The sequence below is a fragment of the Hoplias malabaricus genome, chromosome 7 (assembly GCF_029633855.1).
Source record: "Hoplias malabaricus isolate fHopMal1 chromosome 7, fHopMal1.hap1, whole genome shotgun sequence".
In the NCBI taxonomy this organism is placed as follows: domain Eukaryota; kingdom Metazoa; phylum Chordata; class Actinopteri; order Characiformes; family Erythrinidae; genus Hoplias; species Hoplias malabaricus.
In genome coordinates, this window is record NC_089806.1 from 24154657 (window position 1) to 24168046 (window position 13390).

Genomic DNA, 13390 nt, shown 5'->3' on the forward strand with positions numbered 1-13390 from the left:
CAAGTGCTGGTTTATGGTGGTTTTAGCAGATGACCTGGTATTTCCATGCTTGTTGAATGATATATCAGCTCTGAAAACACAAATTAAATTTGTTTGTGATTTACATATGACCTTCCTTAGAATGTCCCTTGTGATTTCCATATGACCTGCTCAGCAGTATACCAATACAGAGCATTCACAAAGCATTCCATTTTATACATTATGTCTGACACTTTTTGAGCTTTTTCAAAAAACTATGTTGCTGATTGTTGTAACAACATTGTGTTTGCATGGGTGGTGACAAGAACACGCCTGCTTTTCACACACCATTCAGTTTTACATATCACTGTCAAATAAAATTTAATAATAACAATAATAATAAAACAACAAACATTTTTTTTTTTAAATCTCCAAATTTGTAATTTTAAATAAGTAAAAAAACTTAACTTTCGGTGGAAGACAGAACATTTCATCACAATGTGAAGGTAAGCTGCTGTGTTCAAATGATGGAGTAAACTAAAAATAGATAAAATAGTTTTTTCTTTGGGCAGCGAATATATATATATATATATATATATATATATATATATATATATATATATATATATCACATCAAATAATAGTTTACTTGTCCTGACTTAATGTAAAAAGCCCATGTTTGAAATGGACAGGGAAAGCCAGAGAAGTTTAAATTTGACAGCTTACTTACCTCAAAACTGGGAGAACAGAGAAGACTGACGATTCATCTGACACTTCTGAGGCTGAGGGTCCAAGAAATCACAATTTGCCTTGCTCTCTGGGTAGGTATACAGTCTGAAAAGCTGTCACAGTGGTGGCAGTATTTAACACATTTTTTATATTTGTGTCTTATTCGATTATAATTGTAAATTTTTAAGGTGTTGATTTCATCCCCATTTCATTTCAAGAACGTGTCTTCTTTCATTTTATACTGTTCAATATTGAAAGATTACAAACATTCTCCTGAGAATGTAATGAAATTTTAGGGAACACTACTGGACTTTAAAATTACTCTCGTACCTCTAAAGGTACCGTTGTTTGTACTTGTATTTACCAATAACGTACCTCTACTGTACATTTTTTTCTGAGAGTGTAAAATGGCTCCCCTTCTGCCCTCATCTCAAGAATAGTGCTAGCAAACATTGTCATTTGTTAGCCAGCATAACAGAACTGGACAGTTAGTGCTATTCTTGAAACACGTGTAGTCCTGTGGCGTTGCAGTTTGAAAAAAGTATCTGATTTATTCTGGTTCTGGGAACTCGCCCCCCCCGCCACAAATAATGGTATGGGCTTGATTATGGCTCATACAGTGACATCTAGAGGTCGTTAGTGACATGACTGGCATAAACAAATCCATAAACACGCTCATAACGCAGCGTTGACTGCAAATTCTGTATCACTGTGTAAGAAAACGTTGGTTAAGTACGATTATCCTCTTCTTAAAAATCACATTTGTAGTACATTGGTATATATCCTACTTATAATATACATGTTTCAAATTTATTATTATACACAGTAGCACAATCACAATAAGTTCACACAAATTCGTGTGAACACTAGATGGCGCCAAGTCTCCATAATTTCACAATATAATATTATGAGACGATCAATTCCAGGGTCGCGTTGGAGCCCAACCAGAATCGCTTAATTTAGCTATTACCTACAGTACACGTAAAATTATCTTTAAATGCTCAGCTGAGTGAATGCAATCAAATAATTAAAAAAAGTAAAAAAAAAAACATCACCATGATGTCTAAAGATTAATCAGATCGAAAGAGTTTGCTGCAGTAAAGGGAACAAATTCATTAAGTACCTTACATTTCAGAAGAATGATTGAATAAACAGGTGTCTATTAACATTTGATCATGTAGTGCACAAAAGGTACATTACAAAGAATTAAATTTAACCCGATTTTCCTACACCAGCCATAACACTTTAATTACCTCCGTCTTTTTACACACAATGTCCATTTTTATATTCACTGACCATACAGAAACACTTTTTAGAAACCTGTTTTTAAAACCTGTTATCCATCTGTTGCTCTGCATACTTGTTTCCACCTTTAACTATGTTCTTCAATTATCAGGACCAGCAGGTATGATTTGGGTGGTCGATATTTCTCAGTGCTGCAGTGACAGCACTGGTGGTGTTTGTGATAATGTGCATTGTTTTCGTACGAGTGGATCAGACACAGCAATGTTGATTCCGTTGCACACACCTACATCGTTGGTCCACTAGATGTAAAGTCAGGGACAGGTTCGAAGAGGACTTGATATAATGGGTAATAAGTGTATATACGGATAGGTTATTTTAATTTTTTGGCTGATTGATATACACCTGCTTGCTCATAGAAAAGGGAGGCGCCACACACACACGCACCGCACGCTGATTGGTCGCCTCATGCGTCACTCCGGTTCCTCCGCCCCTAAAATTTTTCGCGCGCTCTGCCTGTAGTTAAGGTCGGTTGTCCCGGGCGCTTGACCTAATTGGCTCTCGGCCAAACACACCGAGCGACAGATGAGAGCCAGAGATTGGGAGCGTTTGTGTAACACAAAACGAGCAGAAAAACAAGAGAAGAAAGGAGAAAATAGTGTTAGTGACCATTCATTAAAACCGAGTGGCCAATTCAAAACACGGAGCTGGAGCAGTTTCAGCGCGTGCTCCTTTTGGACGTTATGAAAACGTACTGAAATTATGGCTGTTTTAAATACGGACAACTTTGGAATGACATGTACAGTCTGTAGCGCTCAGTGCTGATCCTTTACTTTATACGTAACTAAAAAAAGTCATGTGGACCGAAGGGGGGGGGGGTCCCCCTTCTGACTGTAAATACAACATTGAAGTTATTAACCTCGGTGCTCGCTCGCTCCCACACACTGCCTCCCTTTTCTTATCTCTTGATGTAAATGTAGAAATTCATGTTTCCCAGAGGAATGCGTCACAAAACTGAATATTGTATATACTAATGAGCATTTTATATTGGTTTAAATTACAATAGTGTATCAGTGAACGTATACATTGCGTCTTAATGCATTTTATATACATGGCTGCGGTAATGGGTTGTTGTGTGCAGTTCTCATGAGGCAAGAGAAGCCGTTGTGCTGTAGGTTTGAAGATATTCTGAGGATATATTTAGGATATTTTGGATATCTGAGCATCTCACTCCAGTGTTGCGCGGTCTCGGAGCCGCATGTGCAGCGGCGCGAGGTGTACAGTGCGCATGCGCGGGGGGAGCCCGAGGTAGGCCCTGCTGTTTTTCTAACTCCAGTCAATCCAAAGCGGCCATCTAAACCAAAACAAGGAGAGAACGAGAGCGCGAGAAAGAGATCCCCCTGCCGCGGAGAGAAAGCCAGGTAAGAGCTGCTTGCTTCTGCTTCTTTTAATTTAAAAATGAATCGGTCAGTTAACGCTCTAGCGCAGCGGTCGCTTTAGAGCCGACGATGAAGCAGAAAGAAACAGCACTCTCTCTCTCTCCCTCTCTCTCTGTGTGTGTGAGAGAGAGAGAGTGTGTGTGTGTGTGTGTTTTTCTCCTGCTCGCTGGGGAAGGAGCTGAAGGCCTGGTGACCCACATTTCGTCTCTCAGTGAGAGACCGCGGCGGGAGGCTTTAACTCAGCGACACACTGCCGCTCCACAGTCACCGAGCCATAGACTCACACACAATCCTGTTAACCATACACAATTTATACAGAGAAACCGTGCTTATGAACGCATTATATCCGAATGTTTGCTGCTATATTTAATATATTTAAGGCTGTGTTGGAAGTGCCGTGATGTTTGTGAAACGTTATTAGATCTGCTCAGGGCTCCTAGGTCATATTTAGGTAATTTAAACGATTCCTTAAACCGTACGACAATTAGACTATATATCTAAATTTCACTCATCATTATTCGGCATTGCTTCATCGATTTTTGACTGGATACCAAAAGAGAAACGACGTTGAACTTTGTCTTACTTGAATTACCCGTTCCACCTTAAATGGTTTTAACGCTGCAGCGTTACATTCTGGCGCCTTGGGCTCCTTTTAAGGTGGAACGTATATATTCGACCAAGCTGGCAGTCATCATTCACAAGAAAATTAGTCTCGTAGACATTTTTATGAATGGTGCCACAGTATTAATTCACTAATGGTTATTAATTAGGGCATGCAGATCCAATAACTATTCTCGTAATAATATATATTTCTAACACATTGAAAAGGGCAGCCGTGACCTGTTGCTTGGCAAATAGTCAGCCCACATTCATACAGTTAACCAGCCGGTCTTATTTAGCCTTTTCCTTTAGTCAGCATTTTATTCATATATATACGTTGTAACCGGGGACTGGTTCCCTTTCCTATGTGATAAGAACTTATTAACGACATTTTAAGGTGAACATGACTTATTTAATGAGTTCTCCATGAGGCCAGTGATGTTTGTGATGTCCGTGTTAGTAACGCTAGTAGGCGAGTCTGATTCGCAGATTATCTCCCAGTTTGTAGAAGGAGGCGGCATGTGTTACAGAGAAATACCTTAATTCCCACCCACTTCTCAGGGCACTGTTTTTGTTTTGTTCAGCCGAAAAGGCAAGTTGTTTAACTTTGAAATATTGAAATATAGTGCAAGTCCAGGTGTATTCCTCCGGTTAAACGTCGTTTTTGGACTTGACTCCTTGAGGAAGAGCTACATACATTTTAAGGTAGTATCTAAGTAAGCCAAAAAGTCCTGAGCTAGATGAACAGAGAATAAAACTGCTTTAAAGTGATTTGAGTGTCTAGAAAACTACTAGTTTAACCATCACTGATTAATATGTTATAACCAATTTATACATTTAAGCAAATATTTGCTGATGCCAGTGTGCTTTTGAAATAACAATTCATCCCCAAAAGTCCCTGCAACTTTGTCCTGTCCAAATTTAAGGAAATTTTAATTTGTGGTCAATGCATTGTTGTGCATGTTGTTTTTGCTCCTGTCTCTGACACATTTGGCCTCTCCTTAACACACTAAAGCATTGTCAATAGAATTAAAGGCTCTGTGAAAGTGTGTTCAGTGCCCCAACAATAGGTTGTGGAGCAGTGGAACTAGATTTTCTAGAGTGATGTGGCATCACTCCATCACTCTAGTTTGACCGTGTTGAATTAATTTTTTTATTTATTATTTTTTTGTGAATCAGAATTGTAGATTGTTTCCAGAAAAATAGAAGCTGTAACTGCAGCTCAGGGGATGACAATTGAAATACATTTGATCTTTGCAAGAAATATTAAAGTGGTATCATAATATTTTTGCACTTACAGTTAAAGATCGGTTTGCGATTTATAGATGGCCATTGATTCACAAGCATGAACCTGTAATTATTGTGAGCAATGACTGACGTTGATGACTCAGTTCATAGTTCAAGATCAGTGCTAGTAATATACGATGTTGTGGTGAGGTTTTATAGAGCGGAACATTGCCCATAGCAGTAAACTACTGGTTCTGTCAAGTGCAGTTTAATGCCCTCCATGAACTTAGAATAAAAAAAACAAAATTCTCGAACCCTGTCTGCATTTGATGCAAATGTAAAAACAAAACAAAGAAAACAGGTTATAGCAGTAAAATAAATAATGTAAACCACTTGAGCATTCCCTTGTCACTTTGTTATTGCAAGAATGTGCCATTATCAAGAGGGTGCCTGACTGTACACCTTATGTACTACAATGATGGTTTAATGTACACTACATCCAAAAATATTAATACAGCTCTTCTAATTAGTAAATTAATCTACTTTAAGGTGCACCAATTACTTATAACAAGTGTTATAACTTAATATGCGCACACAGTTCTGTAATTTCCAAGAAAATCATTTGTAAAAGAATGGGATGCTGTTGAGCAGGTTCACATAAATGCAATGTCACCATTTCCATTGCCAAGTGTTAGCTAGAAGAGTATAAAGCTATTCGCATAGACTGTGTAGCAGAGGAATTGCTTTCTCTGTACTATTCCATACTTTATAATGAGTTAAGTTGTCTGTCATACTGAATTTATCCAATATCACACCTGACTTTGTGGTTGAATGCAGTCAAAGGCCTGCAGTCATTTTCTAACAGCTAATTTAAAGTTTGATGACTTTTACTGCAGCAAAGGAGAGAGAAAACTCTCAGTCCCCTTGAATAAATGCTGGATGAGCCATTTTCTCTAAATCATTATTCAAAGTGTGTATTTTTCTATCTGGGCTTATGAGAGTGTCTTGCATTGTTTGTTCAGGTCACTTAGATTTTTATGCAAGCTAGACCAATGTATATTTTACGAGCATTTCTGTGTGTGTCACCGCTATGTATTTACTGCCGTGCTATTTACTGTCAGTGCTCAACTGTCTTCGAGAATGCTTTGCTGGCCGTTCACTGACCAAAAGCATGGACTGCTGACCGAGTGTCTTGTCCTATTTGACAAAGGGATATATTGAGTACAGCAAGTGACAGCACTGACTGCAGAAATATGACGCCTCATAACATCCTGATGGTGTATGTGTTTGTGGTTTATGTGTGAATGAACTGTGAGATGCTTGTGATGCACAGGAAATTGTGTTTTATTGGACAGGTTTGTATTTTCTGTGTTTACTTTGCTGAAGCACACTGCTGTAAGTGCCTGCTTTGTTCCCTGACTTCTGAGTTGCCAGCTTTCAGCACTCCAACCCTGGAAACTGCACACAATGGAAACATTAATGTGCATTTAAAGTTGTGGGAGGGCATTATGTGGCATACGGACACATAAATAATGGTTGTGAGCCGTAAACTCAGTTAGTATGACTCGTCATTGAGGCCAAACGAAGGCCATGAGGTAGTAAATGTTATCTAAGTCAGTGGTTCTCAACTTGGGACCCACATTTTTCCTTGATTATTAAGTCACAACCCCCTTCAATAGAATTGAATTCAAGCTAGTTTTTTTTTTTTAAATCTCAGCCTGTCAACTTTCAAGCAAATGTTTGCAGTACCCTGGCAATGGTTAGCCTACTGCACAGTGTTTATGCTCAACTCTCAAAAATAATCAGAGGGCTTCTCCACAAAGCAGGATTTCTCAGTTAGCTAGGTAACTTAAACCCAGAATTAGGACTTTCCAAAAGGAATCTCCCTCAGCTCTGTACCTATTGGACAGACTTCCTTCATTGTGCAATACCCCCCTGAAATTTAAAAACAAAACAAAACAAAAAAAAACTATACTACAACAACAACAACACAACCTAAACCTGTGACCCATTCAGGAGTACATGACCCAATTTTGGGTCATGACCCACCATTTGAGATCAACTGCTCTATGTGCTAAGTGAATGCAACCGCATTTTCCATTCGTAAATTCAATGGTGCTGCAACAACTCCAAGGGAAATGTTATTAACAAATGAAAACAGTGAGTGAGACATAAAAATTCCACAAATTGTATCAATTGCACACAGGCAAAATTGTATGTCTAGTGCTTATGTCACAAGCCACGTTCCAGGAAAATTCCTAGTTAGGAGAGTATCTTACAAATCTACAGTGTCATGACTTTTGTCCACTTAAAATGAAACCTGATACAGGTTTCATTTGAAAAAAATACACATTTTACATGGAAGCAACATAAGCGCTAACATATATTTCATGTATGTTAACATTTCCCTTTTCAGGTAATTAATGAGCAGAGAAAAAAATTGGATATTTAAAAATGTTATTTTATTTATTATTTAAAATGAAATTTTTAAATACGTTTTTTGCCACAGATTCTTTATATTGTCCCCAGACTAAAACACTAGCCTCAAGATAACCTACTAGTGACAATAACTGTGTTACAATGGATGTTTTGCTGTAATGCAATGTACTTTATTGTTACATCCCTTTGATACTATGTTCATCATCTCTCAGAAAATAGAAAGCTTATTTATTAGGGTTATGGTTGAAACCTAATGAAATTGTTTCTCTGGAGATAACTTGTTATACATTATCCAGGCCTCTCTACTATGCTAAAGAAGGACATGTAAGTAGCCTGTGTTGTTCATGTGTTCTCTGAATGACTTTCAGGTTTCTGGGAATCCTGTGTGGATGTCATGGTTAAGGGAGCTGGACTATGGAACTGGAAAAACAGTTGTCTCAATAAACCAGGGTCTCTATTGGAACTGGTGGTTAAAAAGTGACTCCTCAGGGCTTCTATCTTGATGATACTTGGAAATAGCGATTCTGGCTAATTTAGGCCATTGAGACACATGGAGCTTGAGGAGTTTCTCACCAGGAGCCCTTTTTCTCCCTTAACAGCCAATAATGTACTGGCAGAATAGAGAAGCGTTATGCAGTGATACCAAAGTGATTATTAGTCAGACTGAGATGTGAAATGCAGAATTAAATGAAATAGTGTGGATATCTATAATGTTCTGGATGATATGACAACTGGGATAAGGGCTTTGTGTGTGTATGTGTGTGTGTGTATATATATATATATATATATATATATATATATATATATATGTTTTTGTAGCTAACATATATGAAATATATCTTTATGATTTCATAAAGATAATTGATAATTGATTTTCTCTCTCTTTTGTGTGTGTGTGTGTTTTCCAACCTTGACTCCAAGGAACTACACCAAAGATTTTGGAAACATAGGTGTTAGTTCTGGTTTCACTTTACTGTACTTGGATATATTCTGAATGTTTCACTGTATATTTGGATTAGATGAATAAGCGTGGCGTAGGTTTCACAAACAGAGCGTACTCCTTGCCTGAACAGAACCTTTGAATGTGATCCTCTGTTGAAGTAGCTCATCTAGAAACAGATGTTAGACCATAAAACAGGAATATATTAGAGCTCATTAGTAGATAATGAACCAACGTTGCAATAATCTGCTTGCAGCTGTAATGAATGCTGTAACTAATACTTTTAACTGGTCAGATAAAAATATCAAACTTTGAACACAGCCTTTTCTTCACTTCAGTGTTTCCACAGAAATAGCCTCCTTAAACCATAACTTAGACAAAATAAGATAAACATCTGAAATGTTTTTTTTTATATATTTGAGTTCTACTGGAAAATTTAGTGTAACAGTATTTCACGTAAATGTATTGAGTCCTGTGTATTTTATCAAAAGCACTTTGAACTCTATACAATACTGTGGATCTTTTATAAAGCACAGGAGGATAGTTCATGTTTAGTGTAGTTACCCCTAAACTGACAATAGAATTTTCTGTTTATTGAGATGCTCTTTAGAAATTTTTAATAGAAGTACTGGTTTCAGGTACTGTACCCATAATTATCATATGTGTTGTACATGCTGTTTGTCTGACCAGTTGCAGTTTGATTATTTGTTACAGCATTGTTTGTAGAAAATATATAAAGCGGTGTATTCAGTAGAAATTCATATTAAATAATAATAATTAGAAAAAACTCTTCTAGACTACAGTCAAATAATACCATTCACGCAAAGTCTAAAAGCCAAATAGGGTAGGGAAGGGTGCAATGTGTTGTATCGTGTGCTTTTATTCAATGATGTTGAATTTTTAAATATATTTTCAATATATAATGACCATTAGATCCATGATAAATTAGCAGAAATTGTCAGTATATTTATCGCAATGTACTTTTATAATTATAATATTGTGCACTTTACTCATGGCATATAGGATATAGAACCATGAGAAATCAGTGTCCTTTTCTAGATGCTGCAATTTTGTAATAGTGGATTACAATATTGAAACACGCTATAAGGACCAAAGTATTGGGACAGACCTCCTGATCATTGAATTCAAATGTTTCTCAGTGGCTGACTATGAAGTTACACAGTGGGGTCACAGAGTGCTGAGGTGCACAATGTGTTAATGTGTGGCCCCAATAATGAATCATGCTCTGGCATTAATATCAACACAAACCGTCTACTAGGAGCTTAATGGCCTCACATCACCATGCACAATACCAAGCATCAGATGCTTCCAGATTTGTAGGTGAAGTGTGGGGAAGACCCCACACAGAGCTCTGAACGTACCCCAGTGAACACTTTGGAAAGAACTAAAAGAGAGATGGCGAGATAGTTCTGACACCAGTGTCTGATCTCACAAAAGCTCTGGATCTGGATGAATGGGCAAAAAAATCTCACAGATGCACTTCAAAATCTTGTAGAACGCCTTCTCAGAAAAGTGGAAATTGTTATAGATTCAAGGAGGGGGATCAAGTCCACATTAAAATTTATGAATTAAGAATGAGATGTTGTAAAACTCCTGCAAGTGTATCAATACTTGTATCCATAGAACATATTGCTTTCATCCAGAATATTAGTCTATTGCTTCCCTCCACCTGTGTCTGATGATACTCTACAATGTTTGGCTTACAATGTGGGAAGAGAATGAGATACTCAAAGTAAATATGTTTTGACCAAGTATGTACACAGGTCATTTCCTTGTTATTAAGAGGAAAGGCACTTTGTGCTGTGTTCAAGTCTAAAATAGGCTACACAGGGTAGTAATATGTAAACGCTATCAACGGATATGATTTGGTTATATAGGAATAGAGTTTTTATGAAAAACTGCAGAGGACGTAAAAGCCTATACCAGATGCAGTGTCTTATTATAAGTTGCACATGATGATTACAGGTAATTGTACAGAGTTTATTTGGTACAAAATTCTGCTTAATTTATATATTCTTGTTATGGTATTACAGAGGATTCTTTGTGTAAACATACCAGCTAGTATGGAAAGAATGTCTTATTGTACTGGAAACAAGGTACTTATTGAGTACACCTGTATGCCTGTGGTTACTACAGTTGTGTAGTGTTGCCACTAATTTGTATTTTCTTAATGCATGAATATAACTGGTATTTTTCATGAGGTACTTGCTCTGGTAAAGTCTGTACATCCAAACTGTATTCCATATCTGTAAGTGTAAGTGCTTAAACTGTTAAATAAACACATTTTGAGTGCACCTCAAATGTACTGGCTGTGTGCTGAAGAAGCTAACGCTGCACAGTTTAGAATGACTGGTGCAGGCATTTTGGACAAGCCTAAAATTGTCAAAGGAGAGTGTAAATGGTGGAGGGTTTATGTTCGGCATACCCACACATAAATAACAGCCTGTTATTTGTGAAGTATACTGGTGATCCGTGATATATATTTTTTTAAATTTATATTTTAGTTGTATATGTCATTTTTTTCTTTTAGAAAAATCTGCATATTGCACAATTACCATGGAGTAGCTTTTTTTTCTACAAAACATCTCAAATAATATTTAATTTTGACATATGAATAGACAGTTGTATTGAGCCACAATTATTTGTATTGTTACATCCCTAAGAATTGTTGTGAATACAGGGGGTCCTCGACTTACGACGTTGATCTGTTCCTACGTTGCGTCGTATAACGATTTTCGGTGTAAGTCGGAACATGTACATACTGTACGTAAATAACATACTGTAAGCACTTATCCTGTCCTAACACCTACCGTCCTCGGTCCCGAGCCGCGTAACCGTGTATTCTTCCGCCGCGCACACCAAACACGAAGTTTACGACACAAAACCACTTAAGTCGAAACAAGGCTTTATACAGTAAATAGGAGATATGTCGTAACCACGAAACATCGTAACTCGGGACTGACGTAACACGAGGACCTCCTGTAGTTTCATATTTCTTGTTCCTCATAATTATTTCAGGACTCCTGTGTCTGCAGAGAACAGCACATTGGTTATTATATCTGTTCTCCTTGGAGCAGTTTGGCGGGATGGCATTTTTTGACATTTAAATTTTTTCTGTAATTCCAAATTTCCTGCCACCATATGTGGAAGAAACTGGTTTCAGTAGCATTCTTATTCTCAGAAATAAGCTTTGCATCCTTTGAGGTACTCTAGAGCCAAACTGGCATGCGTCCAGCGGCCTTGGGCCCGGAGGGACTCGTGACTCCTCAGTGGGTGTGTGGGTCACTATGACGAGTCCTTCTGCAGGCCTTCAGCTCACAGCATCCGCCCACTCCACCTAAACCCGCCTGCCTCCATCTGCTTAAGGCATGCTTTCGGCCCCATATTCAGCACCACGTTGAGGATCTTTTAAAGATATAAAGACTGAGCATGTTTTTCCCCTCTTAAAGTGAGTGGTGTAAAATTAATAGGAGTTCTATAGAATTATTTTAGTATCCTTAAAAAAATGCAAAATGAGCAATGCTGGGGATTGCAAATTTAGGAAGATAATTGCATTTTTTGTAATATATTAAAAATATTTTCATGACTCGACCTTAAACATGGTTCAAAATTCAATGGCCTAACAGATTACTAATGAAGTCTGCTGATACGACTCAATGAGTTTGTCTGTATCAAAAAATATGATCCAGCTAAAGCCCTGAATATTTCAAAGAGTGACAAACAGATGACATGAGTTGGAGACAAATCACAGATTTCTAAGCAATGCCTGATGTTCAAGGCATTGTGTTCAGAAGCAGACAGAAATCATTCCTAATTGCAATGGCTGGTAACAGTTACATAAAACTGTTATGGATTTAAAAATAACTATTTAGTTATTCATTTTTTGCTATATTAAAACATTTACAATTAAATATCTTTGTGAACATAATATAAAAAAAAACAAATATATAGCAAAGAGTTTTTGAGTGGAAAAAATTAAGTAAAGAAATTATTGCCAGAATAACAACTAAAAGTGTTATGGACCCTGGGATCTTTATCACAATGCTATAATATTAATAAAAATATTAACGTGACTGCTGTTGTTGTAAGTTGTCTTTCCAGCAAAGCAGGAGGCCAGTGATTTGTTTTGCAACCAACGTGCCAAGTGATTAAACAAATTGAGCCAGGTGTATGCCTTGTTAAAAATGAAAATATTCAGTCATATTAGCCCTTCTTTGGAAAAGGTTGGATACCCTTGATTAATAATGTTTAAATTTTTGTGAGCTACTGTTGTTTGCGTATCAGACTGCAAGATCAGGACTGTCTGTCGACATTGCTGTCTGAATTACCTCACTGAAAATTACATCCTAGTAAAGCCCTACTAGTAATTGATTATCAGTCTGATTTGAAAGAAGAGTGTTGTGAGATATAATTTCTGCGATGTGGAGAACATGGATCTGATCATAAAATGTAACATGAGAATAAATGAACTAGAAAATTACTAGATTGTGAATATATGTTTAAACTTTTTCATTTACATTCCGCATTTAACAGATGCTATTTGTCTGTATATGTTGGGGCTTTTGTTAGATAATATAAAGCCTTGTTTGTTACTAGTCACAAGCCATTTTCACATTCTTTGATTTTCTGATAATATTGAATTTAGTTCTGATTCATTGTTTTGTAAGGGTTTAGTGCTAAAATGTTACTCAACACCATGCTTAATGTCACAGTTTGGTAATATGTATGTTTTGCATGTTGCAGGGATCATGCTTCCTCAAAACAGCTGCTGTGTGCTATCAAAAACCTTCTACAA

At 37.1% G+C, this 13390-nt stretch overlaps 1 protein-coding gene and 1 long non-coding RNA gene across 4 annotated transcripts in view; one reads left to right on the forward strand and one right to left on the reverse strand.

Annotated features, from left to right (window-relative positions):
• Positions 1 to 1199, reverse strand: LOC136702660 (uncharacterized). The gene is made up of 3 exons (XR_010803946.1): positions 1063 to 1199; positions 689 to 800; positions 1 to 70 (listed from the first exon to the last, which is right to left on the reverse strand). It is a non-coding gene; the product is annotated as an uncharacterized lncRNA (long non-coding RNA).
• A 2025-nt stretch (positions 1200 to 3224) lies between these two features.
• clocka (clock circadian regulator a) overlaps positions 3225 to 13390 on the forward strand; it is a 49776-nt gene continuing 39610 nt past the window's right edge. For all 3 annotated transcript variants that reach the window (XM_066676401.1, XM_066676403.1, XM_066676402.1), the window contains exon 1: positions 3225 to 3350. The gene's annotated coding sequence lies outside the window, so the exon portion shown is untranslated. The remainder of the gene's footprint in view (positions 3351 to 13390) is intronic.